The sequence below is a fragment of the Lathyrus oleraceus genome, chromosome 6, assembly GCF_024323335.1.
Source record: "Lathyrus oleraceus cultivar Zhongwan6 chromosome 6, CAAS_Psat_ZW6_1.0, whole genome shotgun sequence".
Taxonomy (NCBI): Eukaryota; Viridiplantae; Streptophyta; class Magnoliopsida; order Fabales; family Fabaceae; genus Lathyrus; species Lathyrus oleraceus.
In genome coordinates this window covers 249,998,611-250,016,831 of record NC_066584.1, presented here as the reverse complement: position 1 = coordinate 250,016,831, position 18,221 = coordinate 249,998,611, and positions in this window count along the sequence as shown.

Sequence of the window (18,221 nt, the reverse complement as noted above, 5' to 3'; positions counted from 1 at the left end):
TCACCATAATTCAACTCTATGAATTATCCACCAATGGTACATATACACATTCATCACAATCCACTATTCACATATATAAACTAATTATCAAATACGCACAATTAGATTTCATCTCAAAATGATTACAACATTTAAAATCTCAATTTTTCATTTTTCAACAGTGTTAACCGGTTAACGCATTTGGTTAACCTGTTAACGCAAGACAAAATACAAATTTCTAAAAGATTTTCAACAGTGTTAACCTGTTAACGTGGTTAACCTGTTAACGCAAGACAGAATACAAATTTCTAACAGATTTTCAACAGTGTTAACCTGTTAATGCAAGACAGAATACAAATTTCTAACAGATTTTCAACAGTGTTAATCTGTTAACGCAAAACAGAATGCTATTCTTGCGTTAACAAAAAAACAGAATGCAGAATTTTCTGCGTTTTTCATCGTTGGAGGACTTTTGGACCTCCGATTTCAATTCCGTAAAAAGCCAAACATTCAGAAAATTATAACTCATACAATACTCTAAGAATATAACGTTAATTTTCAGTTTAACACAATCAAATCACCACAAATCAAGAATACTCATCAAAATCTAACAATTTCAAAAGTCATAAAAATTAGGGTTTCAGCCTAAACATATTTCTACCCATTGACCCAATCATACTAACCCATAATAGTAAGGATTCCCCCCTTACCTCTTCGATTTTCTGGAAACCCTAGCTCCTCTCTTGTTCTTCCCCTCTTCTCCTTACTTTTCCTCTTCTCTTTCTCTATTGTTGTCAAATGATCAAATGAATCCTAATTCTCACTCTCCTCACCTCTTATATACTAGTATTATATTTGGGCTTAAAGAGTGATACCTCTAGTTTAATTAATAGGCCCAATAAGACCTAATATTTAAATATCTCTAATTTAATTTAAATAAATTAAACCAACTCAATATACACCAAGTGAATTAATATAATTAATTATTCAATTATATCTCATATCAACTAAATAATTAATTAACACACCAAATCAATTAATATAATCAATTGTTATACTACCTAACAACCAATTAATTAATTAACACTCCAAATAAATAAAATAAAATATAGTAATAATAATATAAGAAATAATTACTAAAATTGGGTTGTTACAACTCTCCCCCACTTAAAAGATTTTCGGCCTCGAAAATACCTCAAATGAACAACTCCGGATATGATTCCTTCATCTTATCCTCGAGTTCCCAAGTAATATTGTCATTGGCGACTCCGCCCCATATCACTTTCACCAAAGCAATCTCCTTACCACGAAGCTTCTTCACTTCTCGATCTTCAATTCTCATAGGTGATGTATCAATCGTCAAATTATCCCGCACTTGAACATCATCTAATGGAACAACATGCGATGGATCCGCAATGTACCTCCTCAATTGAGACACATGGAACACATCATGAAGATTAGAAAGTGACGGTGGTAATGCAATCTGATATGCCACTTCACCTACTCTCTTGGAAATCTGATAAGGACCAATGAAACGCGACGTTAACTTACGCGACTTCAAAGCTCTACCAACACCCGTTATTGGCGTAACTCGAAGGAACACATGCTCATCTTTCTCAAACTCAAGAGCTTTCCTCCTCTTATCATGATAACTCTTTTGACGACTCTGAGAAGCCTTCATCTTCTCTTGAATCATCTTAATCTTATCTCTATTCTCTTGAATCAACTCGGGTCCAACCACAACACTCTCTCCCGATTCGTACCAACATTAAGGAGTTCTACACCTTCTACCATAAAGAGCCTCAAAAGGTGCCATTCCAATACTCGAATGGAAACTGTTGTTATACGTAAACTCGATCAAAGGTAAGAAACTATCCCAATTTCCTCCTTGTTCCAAAACACAAGACCTCAAAAGATCTTCAAGTGACTGAATAGTCCTCAAAAGATCTGACTTTCACTTTGATGATCAAGGCAAACATGGTTTTAGGTTATAAGTTCCAAAAGAATACACTTTTTTCTTATCCTCCGCAGAACTAAAACGAAATAAAAAAATCCCTTACTAACTGGGACAAGCGTCCAAGCTACAAAATTCTTCCAAATAGTCTTCATATTAACTAATAAATCTTTGGCTATCATTGACTTATTCCTTTCTCTCATGACCAATCGCATGTGAGGATGGTTCATGGAATCTTCGATACCCTTTTGATACTCTTCTTGTGGGGTTTTTATTCTGACCGGATCTCCTTTCAAAGTATGTTTTGGAAGTTGGCAGACAAACACCTCAGGCTTAGAACTTATCATTACCTGCACGTACGATTTCAGCGTACAAACAACATTCAGAGTAGTTGTGGCCAACATGCACATAATGGAAACTTGTGTGAATCTAGCTTGTACATGTATAATATATGTTATATAAGGTGGTTAAGCTTATAACGAGGTTGCAAGTTAACTAAGTAATTGTTTGATTTTGATTATGACACCACTTAATATTAAGTGATATCCCGTGAAGTCAAGTATCTGCTGAAGATGGCTCAAGCGATCAAAGATGCGCAAGATGGTTGATCAATCTATCCTCCCAAATCAATATATGATCTTAAAGATCAAAGAAGTTTATTTCAAGTCAACACTATGGTCAAACAAAATTCAAGTGAATACTTCTGATTCAAGCCGATGGTTTAACCTCTCAACTCTAAAATGATGGGAATCTATATTAAGATATCTCAAGCCTCGATAAGAATACTCAAGGCTATTTTATTAAGTCAAAGTTAATATTGATTCCAAGACATGAAGCTTCATAGTTGTGAAAGAGAGGAAGTGTTGTCAAACCAAACACTTTATTCCTTCTTTTTTGGACAAAACGCTTGTTTACTCTTTGGTTCAGAGTTTATTCCTTCATGGATCCAATATATCATTCTTCTTTGATTATAAATTGTTTGTTCCCTACAGTGATATATTGTTCCTTGTACCAAACAATACTTTTTGTGGGCCCTATATACACCCTTTTAGGATGATATAATCGGAGTCTACCTTGTGAACCAAAATATGTTTGTGTTGTCAAACCGAACACTTTATTCCTTTTTTCTTTTGCCAAAACGCCGGTTTACTCTTCGGTTCAAAGTTCATTTACCTTTATGGGTTCCCATACTACCATTTTTGGGTACAAGTTATACTTTTCATCACATCTCCTTCCTTTGTTCTCGTGGTTCCACGGACTACAAATGCTCTGACTTTATCATTGCACGATGAGAATACGTAGGCACGAGGATGCGAATCCTTGGCGAGCACATTCCTAATTATTCTTTTTGCCTTAGGGCACTATCCATTTCTTTCATAACCCATCATTTACCTTCAATCATGAACCATTCACCCCTAGTGACATACTGCCTCTTTGAAACCAAATACACTCCTTTGGAATTCCATATATACCCTTTTAGGATGCTTAATCAGAAGTCTGCGTGTGTACCAAGAGCTGTTTCTGTTGTCAAGCCAAACATTTTTTCCTTTTTTTTTGGCCAATCAGATTGTTTTCCTCTATGGTACAAATTTCATTCGTCTTATGGATTTCAATATAACCTTACTTTTGGTTTCAAACCATACCATTCAATCACTTTTACCAAATCCCCCAATTCTTTGACTTTAGTTATTTCTCTATCATTCCATTCATCTCCATGATGCATTCATAATTCTACCTTCATTCACTTCATGTGATACATTGTAATCTTTGATCTGAATACACTATCTCTTTGAGCTTCATCATGTGTCTGCTTGTGAACCAAGAGTTGTTTGTGTTGTCAAACCAAACACTTAATTCTCTTTGTTTTCGTTCGTAATATATAGTGGCGAATGTTCAGACTACCCACATATGGTTCATGCATGTTTTACTCTTGTGTTCAGATTTCACCCCCTTTTGGAGTCAAATAATATAATTCTTTTGTTCAGACCATTACCTTTATCACACTTCTTTTCACCTCCCACCAATAGGTCTATAAACTACGGAGCTCTGAATTCTTTATTGCACTATAAGGATACGTAAGCATGATGGCCCCAATCCTCACCGAGCACTTTATCTATTATTTTCTTTTTTCCCTTTTGCGAGTAATCTTCATATATCACACACATTCAATCAAGAATGATCAAAATGGTTCCCGATGAGTACAATGGATGTAAGGAATGTTAATACCTTCCCCTTGCATAATCGACTTCATTACCCAGATTTCTCTTTCCCCGGGTTTTGTTGATGTTTTCCCTTTCTTTCGAGAATAAATAAAGTTTGATGGTGACTCTGTTGTATGTTCAAGCATGCGATGCGTTCGGGTATACTTCCGCTAGCTTCAGTTATATATCTGTTTCTTTGGCTGATCATCTTAGGAGTAGATAAAAGCTCGTTAATTTGAGGAATCCATTAACAGGTGGACATCATGATAAATATGATTAAAAATAGTAGGATAAATAAGTTCACTATAATAACTATATTAGGCATAAAGAGCTACAAACATAGGGGAACTCAGATTAAACTATGACATGCATTAAAGTTTATGTGAGGCTTAGGGATTTGTCCCTAACTTTCTTGCATACGCATTAGTGTTAGAGGAATACGCCTTTAGATTACCTTATGACCTCATTTGTCATGACAGATCATATCATAAACTCACATTAGAAAAGATCTAATAAATGGATCATTTCCTAACATGCTTCTCATTATAACTTAAAACATTTTCTAAGCAACTTATTATCTTACATTCTAATTATAACTGAAATTGTGACAAACATCCATTAGTGTTAATTTTTTTCTCATGCCCATTCACAAAATTTACTAGTGCAAATAAATCTAAGTTATTACACTCCCTGTGGGAATGACACTCTTTCTTTTAATCACTTGTTGTTATGGACTGTGTATACTTGCACATTATATAGTTCTAAAATCCTACTAACAAAGAGTCAGTTTCTCATTTCTTGTAGGCATCTTCCCTTTTTTTACTGGTATTTCTTTTCTTTTTCTACATTTTGCAGAAAATAGTATCCATTATGAGTCAAGAATCAAAAGAAGATGTTCGTACTTTGTGGGTAGATTTTATTTATTCTTCAATTGTTTCTATCTTTTCCAATGAGGGTAATCTTGATGTGGCGTTTTTGGATGTTGGTCCATCTTCAGATTGGGGTGTCATGATCCCAGGAGGAAAAGAGCTGCCTCATTACATTGAAGTGATTGATGCTCCCTTTGAACTTACTTGACAATGTTCTCTTGTAAGGTTTAGCACATTAAATATCGCTTGCTACCTTGTTTGGTTGCTATATTTGTTCGTTGTAATTAGAGTCCACTGATTCATTATGGTTTTATTTGTTGTTTAACATTCAGTCATTTAGTGGGTGTTTGTTTTCCCTACGGTGGGGGCTTAGACCAGGTGACACGTGGTCATATCTTTGTGTTGTTCTATGCATCAGAGAGGACAGTTCCCCAACCAAAGATATGATCCTTATCCCTTTCCCAAAGGTATTATTGGATTTGAGGTGGACGTCTCCGGGATCCACCACCTAATTCCCTTGGATTGTCTAGATCCAAAGGGAGTGGGGTATGTCAACTATGTTGAGAAGATCTCTCCTTGGACGTGAAGCCTATCTTACAAGACTGGATCACACCATCATGCACTAAACATACAATATTCTTTGCGATTTTAGCATTTAACAATTAGCATATGAACTATCGAAATTGTGCAACAACTTTACATGGTATCTAATTAATAAAGTAGAGGTAAGGACACACTCTCCTTTTTTCTATCATATTTTATTTCTTCAGTTGTTTGGGGCTTCATGTTGGTGTAAGCCCTAGAGGCCAATACTTTTGGTACTTGTATCGAATTATTTATTAATAATAAAAGGTTTTTTGTTTATTACGTTTGTTTAATAAAGTCCCTAGAATAGCTAGTCTGTTTAATGTATCAAGTATGACTTAATCATGAGATCACATTAAACATAAGGACACTATTATTAAAGTATTCGTAGTCGAGCTTTATTGTGAAGTGGGATGACATTAAAGCATTAAGACTATTATGTATATAGACTGATGAACACATCTCATGGATCATGGATAAGGAGTTATCAAGTCTTAAACATAGGTATGAATATTAAGAGTAATATTTATACCGGATTGACCCGCTATGAGAATACTATATAGAAAGTTATGCAAAGTGTCATAAGTTATTCTCATGGTGATAATGGTGTATACCACTCTTCGACTTGAAACCACTATGGACCCTAGATGTAGAGTCGAGTGCTTTATTGCTGATCAAACGTTATCCGTAACTGGATAACCATAAAGACAGTTGATGGGTACTCCACGAAGCATGCTGAGGGACATGAGTGACCTAGATGGAATTTGTCCATCCTACATAACAGGATAAATGTCTATGGGCCCAATATTGAACTGGACAAGGATGACACGGTCTATGCCTTGTGTTCAATATAGACATAAGGGCAAAAGGGTAATTATACACATAAGTATTATCACAGAAGGAATTGTCAGATCACATGACATTTTCGTGTCTTGGGTCGTAGTGATGTGTTGCTAGATACCGCTCACTATTTATTATGTTAAATACATGATTTAATATAATTGCCAATGCCGCGAAAACCTACAGGGTCACACACAAAGGACAGATTGATGAGAGATAGAGTAACTAAGGAACACCGTAAGGTACGGTGCCCTTAAGTGAATTATAGAACATCGTAAAGGTACGGTGTACTTAAGTAGAATACGAAATATGGTAAGGTACCATGAGCTTAAGTGATTTTGGGCATATTATAAGATATGGGCCAAAATACACTTAAGTGGGCTTTTTAGCTTGAAGCCCACACAAGTGGTTCTATAAATAGAACCCTTGTGCAGAAGCATTCATTACGGTTGCATTAATTTCGTTTTCTCTCTCTCTCTCTCTCTCTCACACACACACACACACACACACTCAAAGCCTTCATTCGTACCAGCTAGCACTAAGATTGAAGGAATTCGTTCGTGTGGACTGAGTAGAGACGTTGTCATCGTTCAACGTCGTGATCGCTCCGTGGATCTGCATCAAAGGTTTTGATCGTCACAAGAGATCTGCACCAAAGGTTTCAATCGTCACAAGAGGTAAATATTCTATCACTGATCATGACCATTCGTAAGGATCTCTAAAGGAGAAAATTTTAATTTCCGCTGCGTTTTGGATCGCAATTCTCCTTCACTTCAGTGTAGTCGGTCTTATCTTCGGCTTCTTGACGGGGCAGTGGTGCGTTATGGATGCATCTGGGTCTTTGTAACTTATAGGCATTATACGATCGACTTTATTAAGGACATAGATTTTTAATGGCCATAGGTATCATGCATCCATGAGAATGTCTTTCCAAAATATTATGGCATAATACATTATGGCCAACAGGGCGGCAACATCTTCACTCCCTCTTACTATGGTGTTGATATTCTCCATGACCCATCGAGGTTTGACTGGAGGCTTTCATGTATGGGATGTGGGTGTTTGTTCTCTGACTCGCGATGGAATTCAACTAGGGCCAAGAGTATAGTCAAATGAAGGTAAGATTCCTTGCGATATTCCTCTTGCAGACCCTCGCGGATGAAGTTTGGCTCACTTGCTTCACCTAATAAGGAATTAAATATAAATGTCGGGCCAAGGTGCCTTTGGTGAATCTTTTCTTCCTCACAACCGCGGTCTAGGGTATCGTTTATCTTGCGTACTCAATGAGTTTCTATTGTCCCATTGGTACTGCTATGGGGATCTGGTAGCTTAGTTATGCCGACATAGGAATTGATGTTTAGAGGATGTTGCCAATGAGTTATCTCGTACGATCTCCTGCACCGGTGGAAAGTGTTATAACCGATAGGTGGCTTGTAACTGTAAATTTCTCAACATTCTCTTCCATCGGCCGTGTTTGCGTTCAAACATATTTATTTCTTGACATAGTGCTCAACAAGCATATGGAAGGGGAATCTTATCAGGAGGTCACCACTGAAAGCAATTGCGCTCCATCTCTAAGTGATGAGGATAAGGTGTAGTAGAGTCACAATCTTCACCATTGTACGTCATGGTGGTGTGTAACATTATCCACGATGACCACAACTTCAATCGTAAATAATTATGTTCTATAAGTCTGTTGCATTTTGCTATGACTATGTAGCTTTAGTCGCACTACGAGCTTCATCGTGATATATTAGATCTGACCTGAGGCAGTCTTCGTTCATTCATAGGTCCTTCGTTACATGGAAAAGGTGCTCCAGTAACGGTTTTGCGACAACCGTAGGTATGAACTCGATGTATCTTCGAAGTTTCCATGGTAAGTATCGCGCTAGAGATAGATAATTGAGGTAATACGAGATCAGGAGGTTGATTAGAGAAGTTCAGTATGATCTCAAAGGAAATAACTTTCACTCTTTGATAATTCTAGCATGGATCTGGATTTAGATCTTGGATCATTCTCTCTTGTACCTTACAGAGTTTTCGCAGGAATTAGAGATCCTAAAATTCGATGGATTGAAGTTGAAATGATTATCAACTGGATTGAACACGACATAGCCTAGCCTTCGATTATGATCTCTCTTAACTTGGCGATTCTCGAAGGTTACACATTGACGAATTGAAGACTGAACTTGATATTGTGGAAAACGCGTGAATTAGAAGTCAATTTCCATAGACGGCGCCATTATTCCATAATAGCACTAGAAATAGTTGAAATAGGTGGTGAGGATTCCTGAACTGGTGGCGCTGATCTTTGATGCAGCGACGCGGGGTGGACCTGTATGGTTAACACTTGAACACCCAAGTCAATTCAAGATTTAAGATGATTGTTGTGAAAAGTGAAGATCAGAAAAATGTACCTTACTTTCCGTGTGAACTGACTTTACATATTAGGTCAATTGGAGTGGATTTAAGGTAAACTAGGCCTTGAGCATTTGGGCTTTAGGTCGACCCATATATATTATTTGTGAAATAGTACAAGAGTGTGTGGTATCCATGCATGGGTAGGAGATAACCATAGGCCTTAGTAGTTAAGGGTGGTAAGAGCTTGCTTATGGTGGTTAGAGATCCTGTTTGATGGTATTTCTTGGTTATGGAGAGAGCGAGCTCACGTGAGGTGAGAAACTCTATATTATGCGTGTATATTAAAGGTAAATATGGCATGTCCTCTACCCCCTATGGTCAATGTATTAATAGAGGCTCTTGGGCCTGAAGTTTAGGAAATTCTAAGAGGTGGTAACTTCTCCTCCTTTACTTGGAGATACTAGTGACTACCTATTTTCTAAGGAGTCGTGATATTTCTTTGCTCATGTGGTTGGTCTATGGGTAACAGAATTGTACACGTCCTTCGTGAGGCCTATCCCTCAATGCAACACAAAGGTCACGCCCGAACGATGCTTCTCGAGGTGGGGATCAGTATGTTGCTCTTATTTTAAATTTTAACAAATATATCACTACACAGTCCCTCAATCATGAGGACTTGTAAATAACAGAGTATTTTTAGACTTCTATTGAGTTGAACTTCATAGTCGAAGGACTCTTTTAAAGGGAGAAAAAATTTCTAGCATATTTCCTAAAGAAATTTGAGAAAAAATATTGAGTAATATTCTGTACATTTTTCTCAAAACCAACCAAAATAAAGGAGGTTATTATTTCTTGCAAAAGTAAATAACTTACATATTGGAATTATATATTTTTCTATCTATTTCTTCTCCCTAATTGTACATATAAGAGTTAATTTCATTTTTACTTTATTTTTCTTTAATTTTGATTTTTATTTATCTTGAATATTTCAATGTCAATTGTCTTGTTTTCTATTTCTTTGTTTCCTTTTTTTTTTTGTAAGGGTGAATCATGAGTTAAAATTAAAAAAAAAATACTACTATATTTTAATTCAAGATATATGTATACTATTTTTCTCTCTTCCTATATATTTATATTCCATTTTCTCCTCTTTTCATTTTTTGTTTATTTTTTCTCCTTTAGTTATTGTTAGTGAAATGACAATGTCATTCATAGTAGGAAAATTATTTATAAACACACATGCATAAAATAAGAAGAAAAATGTTGGTATTTGGAGGTTTGCGAGAGTTAGATTACCATTTATCTGGTTTACCCAAGGCAAAGTTAAGAGGCCCCGTTTGATTTGTTGTTGGCACTTTTCAGCATTTTACCACGCATGAAAAATAAAATTATCCTCTTTACTGTAGAATCACGCAGCACAATGTTGTGTTCTGTTTGAAAGCATGTCTTAATTTAATGCAGAATAGGGTAAGATAACAACAGTGGTAATGATGAGATTAAATTTAATGTGGCTTGGACCGTTTCATTTGATAGACCATGATGCCATTGGTGCAGGAATTTCCATCATTCCATTTTTTCTTTACCTTCTGAAACTTCCATCATTAATATGACAGATAAAAAAACAAGAGACAAGAGAGAAAATCCTGAGAAAGTCTTGTTTCTATTCCTTTTGCCTTTCCCTTTTGTTGCCCCACAAGTCTACAGTTTCTGACATCTTTGCAGCGATTCATTCTCATTACCTATCCTTTCTTGCAAATTGTCAACTAGGTACTGCCTCAGACAGATTACTTTATAGTAAGAACAATCCGGTTAGATCAAAGATAACAAACAATGGTTAACTTAGTTTGAGACAACGGTTACAAAGAAAATTCTTTCGGGTTGTCCATGCTTTTTGCAAATTCATCTAAGATTAAAGAAATTTATTGGAGGTTAAGCATTTAAAGAATTAAGAATACACCACTTTAAATATTGTATATTTGCGATTGGTGACTATTTTCAACTCTTCATTTGCATTCATTTTAGCAAAAGTGAAGACGGAACCTCGTATAACTAATAAATGGGGATGTTTGTGAAATTCTAACACAGATCCATAAAGTCTAATGGTGTGTATTCCTGCTTAGGCTGACATACATAATTACAACAGAGCCTTGTAAGAGTATAGGCCCATGTTAAAGAAGAAGGATCAATTTGATCCAAAACATCAAGGGACGGTTTTTTTTTCTTCTGTTTATGTGCACAAATCTTCTTAGAATTAAATATGAGATTTTATATTGACTAATCACATATCAAAAGAGAGATTTTCAATTGAGATAATCTTAGAAGCAAATAGAGATTTTATACTTGATTGGACTTAGAAACCAAACAATATTTTTAAAGGATATACTCGATAACCAAATGAATGCTTTTGATGGATTGGGCTCACGAACTAAACAAAAAAATTCCGTAATTAATCTCAAGAATCAAACTAAAGGTTTAGTTCAAGAACCACACACCAACTTCTTTTAAAGATTTTACACAAGAGACAAATTTTATTGAGTAACTTAAAAAATTCCCACAATACGATAACAACAAAAGCCTAACTGATATTTTTCACTCTCAAAGCACTAAGACAATTTTGTGAAAAAGAAAGAAATAAAATTGAGAGAGTAGAAAGTGAGAAAGTATCCTAGAAATGTGTTTTTGGTGTATTTTGAAATGAGGAGAAACCCTCTTTTATAGGAGAAAACTTCGGCTCAAAAAATGAAAAAGATTCATGAGTCTTTTAATGATCTAATTGGTTAAAGTCACAATCGTCTTTGAGGGCACACAAGGTGAACTACCGCACAGTGCTCCAAAATTTTCAAGGTTAAGTTATAGCTAAAATAGATCTTCATAAAATATTTATCAGTTTAAATGATAATTAAATAGGACCTCTATTTATTTTTCTATGGCTAACCTACACAAGACCTCCAAAAACTTGAGACGACTCTGATTCAAACATATGGTTATTTGATTAGAAGCTTAAAAAAATACAATAAGCCTAATTTCAAAAATGAAACCCTACAATGGTTAGATGTTTCTTTTATAGGTTTAAGGTGTTTTTGCAAAAGAGAGAGGTTTAAAACTATTTTTGTGTGGTTGTATGGTTGTGTTGCCTTAGTAAGTTAAGAACTACTTTTATATATTTACAATACACTGATGACTCAAACACGGATCAGTCGATTTTTCACACTTCCTATCTTTCAAACTCTTTGAAACATCAAGAGTTTGCTTGACCAGATATTATCAGAGACTCTACCAGACACAACTTAACACTATGTTTTGTCTTTACAAAACATCCAGGTGTTGGTAGAAATATTTGATCATTATGTATTCTTCACAAATGAAGAATTCACAACATGTCATTTGATATAAATGTTGTGAATTCATATATAAATAAGGTTCTAAGGCCTCAAGAAATCCTAAAACCCAACTCTAAAAGGGTAGAAAATGTCAAATCAAGGTAAAAACTCTTATAACCTAAAATATGTTTGTTTTGTCTCGAACACTCACTGACTTGAGTATTAGAGTATTTACAGGTACTACCCCTCGACGTTGGACCAAGAACTAAATATTTCCTGGCTTTTTGAACTCGCTATATTATCTAGATAAACAAGTCTGACATCAACCATCCCAAGTCTACACAAAATCATTGGCACCACATATGGGAAACACTTTAAGTGGAGTTATCTTTTCTTCACCTTACACTAAGATCAGAGTATCAACTCCGAATAGCTTAGTGGAGCAGTTAACGTCAAAAATGAGATAGCAGGATATCAGATAGTGGGATGACCGCTATTTAATTATTTTTTTAAAAAATTATATAAATAACAACTATAAAAATAAATTAAACAAATAACTCAATATTACAACAATACCCATAAAAGATTCATAAATAAAACTATCAAAACACAAGGCTTAATAAAAAAACTCTTAATCAATTCAACATCAACTAGTTTTAAATTTAATCAGAATATCACATCTCAAAATTCAAACTTAGAGTACTATTATATTAAGAATTAATATTCAAACTATTCTTCTTATTCAAACAAAGTAACCTAGCATTAATTTAAAGAAACAGATGGTGACAATAAAATAGAGGAATATATTGGTTTAGATAAATGATTAGATGATTTATACAATAAAAAGGAGAAAAGCAGAATGGAGGAAGGAGAAGAATGGTGTAAAGACGACGATAATGGTTTTCCCTTCTAATCGAATCAAACACGAGATGGGAGAAGAAGTACAAACACGAATGCGAGAAAAGAGGAGAAGGATAAGGTCAAACTGAAAATAATAAAGGAGATAGATATTCGGGCAAATGACCAAAAAAATTTAAGGGTGTTTTGAGGATTATGCAAATAAAAAATATAAAACAGGTTGGACTAGGAAGCCACTCTGCTTCATGTTAAGATTATCTAGTTTAAACTCTTGTTTAATTTAATTTATTTATTAAGCTAATTAGTTAGTGATTGGTTGGTTAAGTTTTTTTGATAACAAACTTTCCCTCCAATTTTCGTTTTGAAATTTAGCTTAAATTTTCAGTTCCCTCAACTTTTGTAACACAAGCTTGAATAATGGATTTCTTCTTTTCTCCATGTTTAGTTCATTCAATCTTCATTTTTGTTCATTAATTACATAAAATAGTTTCATCTCAATATGGTATCAATCTCCATTAATATCATTCTTTTGTTGATTCAACATATGAAATTTTCTCTTTTGTTTCCCCATGGCTCTTCCTCGTGTTCCACCCCTCGATCTAGTTTTGGATCAAACCTTGCCATTTTTTGTCCATCCCAGTGATGGTCCTAGTTTTGTCAGATTCACTCAGAAGCTCATTGGTTCAAAATACCATTATTGGGCTCGATCCATGAAGAGAGCTCTTTGAGGTGAAATGAAGCTCAAGTTCATTGATGGAAGTCTTTTGGTTCCAGCTGATTCTTTTGATCCATCTGTTCATGCTTGGAATCGATACAATATGTTAGTACATTCTTGGATTATGAACTCAGTTTCTGAATCAATTTCTCAATCGATCGCCTTCATGGAAAATTTCGTTAATGTGTGGAAGGATTTGAAAGAACGATTCTCACAAGGCAATCTTATCTACATCTCTGAATTGCAGCAAGAAATCTACAACCTCAAACAAGAAACTAAATCGGTAATTGAATTTTTCTCTGATTTATAGATTCTTTGGAAAGAATTAGTTTTCTACATGCCTTTACTTATGTGTACTTAGCGTATTAAGTGTTCTTGCGAAGCCATACGTAGTGCTAGATCCAATCATAAATTGTTACATATCATTTGTTTCTTGACTGGATAAAATGATCAATTTGTTGTGGTAAAGTCTTAGATTTTGTTAATGGATCCTCTCCCCCCACTTAAGAAAAAAAATCTATGGTTATTCAACATGAGAGGCAAAATTAGCTGCATATTCCCACTGATGAATCACAATCTCTAATCAATGTTGTTGATTCTAAACGCTTTGGATCCAAATTTAATTCAGCCAAAAAAGGTGCTTGAGTGTGCACGTTTTATGGAAAAACTAATCACATTATGGATAATTTCTTTAAGAAGCATGGTACTCCACCTTACATGCAGAAATAATTCCCATTTGTAGCACACAATGCTACCTCTGATGGAAGTGAAAATGGATTGTTCTCAAACAACACTAATATGAAGGATGGCTCTTCACCTATGACTCAAGATCAGTTTGTTATTCTAATGAATCTTCTTCAGAAGTCTAGCCTTGACCAAATTGCAGGACATGCTTCTTCAAATCAGGTTGCTGCTAGTAATCCGTCAGCAAGTAATGCTTATTATTCTTTGCATAATTGTAGTCTTGGATCTTAGATCATTGATTCATGAGCTATTGATCACATGTGTGGGTATGTCAAGTGGTTTAACTCTTATAGTGAAATTATTCCTATTAATGTTAGGTTTCCAAATGGTCAAATTTTAGCTGCTAAGCATTCTGGTACAATCGACTTTTCTCCTAGATTTATTGTGTAAATTGTTTTGTTAATTCCTGAATTTTCCTTAAGTCTTTTATCTATTTCAAAATTATGTGAATTCTTAAATTGTAATGTTAGTTTTTTTGGTTCAAAATTGTCATTCAGGAAAAAACATCACTGAAGATGACTGGTTCTGCTGAAAGAAATTATGGATTTTATTACTTAACACTAGGAGATAAGAAATTACATATTGGTCTTGAGAACAATTATGTTTCAGTTTCCAATATTTCACTTCCTGGTAGAGCCCTATGGCATTTTAGACTAGGACACTTATCTCACTATCGCAGCTGGAAAAATCACAGAGTCGCCGTCATCCTTTATTTGTTCCTAAGGAACAAAGAAATAATGATAAAACCTAATAACTAAGGGTGAGAGATTATGTTCGGGAGTCAGATAAGTGAGAGGAAGGTACTAGACACCTCTCACCTCCATTGTACTCAATGAGATCCTCCTCTAACTTCTGAGGATAGTCATGCTAACTTAAGGATATCTACTTTATTACTATTATTGGTTAATTATTTATTTATTTACAAAAATGATTTATTATTGAGAAAAGGACATTGACTAATTAATAAAAGGGGATCAAAAATGTCTTTTTTATTTGTACTCGCTAGAGTTTACAACTTTATGCCTACATACCATCATATTAGATGAAGGATCAGAGTATCGTAGTTCTTGTAAAAACTGTTGGCTTATTTGTTGTTTTTATTCCTTGAAAAGTTCTTACACATCGTAGGCAGGGAAGTAAATGAGTTTGGAGAAATGTCTTAATGCACTAGGGCAAATGACTTATAGTTTGAGGTGTGTTAGACCGATTTTATCTCATTTAATGGATTGGAAAAATATAATACTTAGTTTAGTTAAGAAAATAAATTAATATATATACTTATATGACATATCCCTTATCCCGATTTCTATCCCCGATTTATCCCTTGTTTTTATCCCTTACAACCCTAGGATTTTATCTCATATTTATCCCCACAAAATTCTTGTTAAATTAACCCTAATTCCTCATTTTATTAATCCTTAATTAATTAAATATGTGTTATTTTTTATAATTATTAAATTATTATAATAATAAAATCAAACTATAAAAATAAATAATTATTGAATCATTGAAAATCCTAATTATTAACTTAATTAAACTAATTTAATTGTTAATTAATTTAATAAACAAACTTAATAATTAATTAAATAAAACTATATATAAATTAATTAAAAAATAGGGGATGCATTATTGTACCTAGTAAGCAATTGGGCTAAGATTGAAGGTGTGAAAAGCATTGAGAGAGACTCCAGAAGCTCTCCAAGGCCCACGTGGGAAGAAAGGTTCATGGAGAGAGAGTCAAAGTTTGACTTTCTCTTGGCCTCTCGATCTGAATCACACGAAAATGATGGGATCAGATCGTAACCTTCAATCTGGATTACCAGTCAAAGTATACGGGATGAAGGTTTCAGATCTAAAGTCAATAAGGGAACACGACACACATGCGCGCGTGAGATCATCATTTGACTGGTATAGTCAACTGATTCGTACCTCTTTAGAGTGCCACTTAGCACGCATATGAGGGAACACGAAGGGAGCATATAATCAAACTTCATTCAATCCATTTATTTTTCTTCTTTCTTTCTCTCTATACTCTCCCAATCCCTCTTTCTGCTCTCTTATCTCTCTCTACCTTTGTTTTTATGACCACCTTTTCTTCCACCCTAAACCACCACCTTCAACCATGTTCTTCATGTTCATCATGAACATGAAGAACATCTAACCTAGAAACTGATCACCACCATCCCCCTCCCTGGAACCACCGTAACCTCTAGATATTTGTTTGAAGTTCAATCGGGATCTTCAACTGGTGTTCATCCGGATGATAAACACCTACCCAAAACCCTTTAAACCTAAGAACCCTAACCTTAAAGAAGATGAATCTTTATGTTATTCCTTCATCCCAACCTCAACCTTACCCATATTAAACCCTAAGCTACCCAGAATCAACCCAAACCTTCACCAAACCACAAATCTCAAACCCCTGGATCTCAATCAAACATCAAACAAGAATTTTAATCTAAACAGATCACAAACCAAAAAATCAATTTATTCAAACCCTATTCCCTTTTAATACCAAAATTTTAACCCGAATCATCATACACATACAAAAAAGAAATCCTCAAACAACAACAAAAATAAGCACGAGTCAGAGTTCTACCATCCTACAGAGAATATGTTATCTCCAGCTAGAAGGTAATAGTGTTTAACTTGCTTATACTCTTTCTGTGTTTACCTTCTTTCTTATCTAACTTCTTTTTTTTCTTCGTGCAAGGTACTGTTGGATTAGGATGGTGGCTAAGCTCATAACAATTATGGTTTCAATGTAAAATCCTAATCTTTATTTGATTCGAGCTTTAGTGAGGGATCGAAGTTGCAACAACAATATATTATTTTATGGTTTTTCCTTTTTTTCCTCCTTTGTTCAGAATTAACATAGGGTTTATATAGATTAATTTTTAGGTTTCAAATTCAATTATATTGGTCTGAATTTAGGATTTTTTCATTTGATTTTTATTAGGTTTGGTTGTAATTGAGATTCGAAGGGATTTGATTGAAATATCAATTGAGTTTTGATTTTGTTTAGAAATAGATTTAGGTTTGAGATTGCAACATATTTGGTTCAAAATCATCTGTAAATCATAATTTTGTATCCATGTTGTAATGAAAATGGAAAGATTTGACTTTAGTGCATTTGATCCATTTCCAATTTCTGATTATGAGAATTAAGGTTTTTTCGAATGGGGCTGCTGGAGTTGTTAGGGATGAACACAGGTTGCATTTTCGCCGGTTCAGATAATGAGGACGGGTCTTACTTTACCCAATGCACTTGGGGCTTGAGTCACTTGTTGGACCCAAATGAAATGGGCCTGGATTGATCTCCCCACTTACTATTATACGAATAATCATAAATTCAACTACTTAATCAAACCCCCACTTATTTAATTTATTTAATTAATTTAATTAACCTCCCACTATAGCGGTAAAAGTTTTGAGATTAAGCTATTGATTAACTTAACTCATAAATCAAGAGTCGCCACTGCACTTTTATTATTTACAAAGGAAAAGGGAAAAAAGTATGAACAAAACCCGAAGAAGTTTTAAAGAAAAACTAATACAAAGAGAACAAGGGCCTATGGGGTTAGTTATGCAAAGGGAAGGTATTAGCACCCTAAACATCCATGGTACTCCATGGGAACCTCTTTGAAAATATGTACCTTTTAGTTTGAAAAAGTTGTTGTTTGTAAAAGATTGCAGAAATAGGAAAAGAAATGTTTTTTTTTATAATTTTTGGTGTTTACCAAGACCTTTTGAAGTCTCATGCATACATACCAACAAAGTGAAATGGAGGATCAA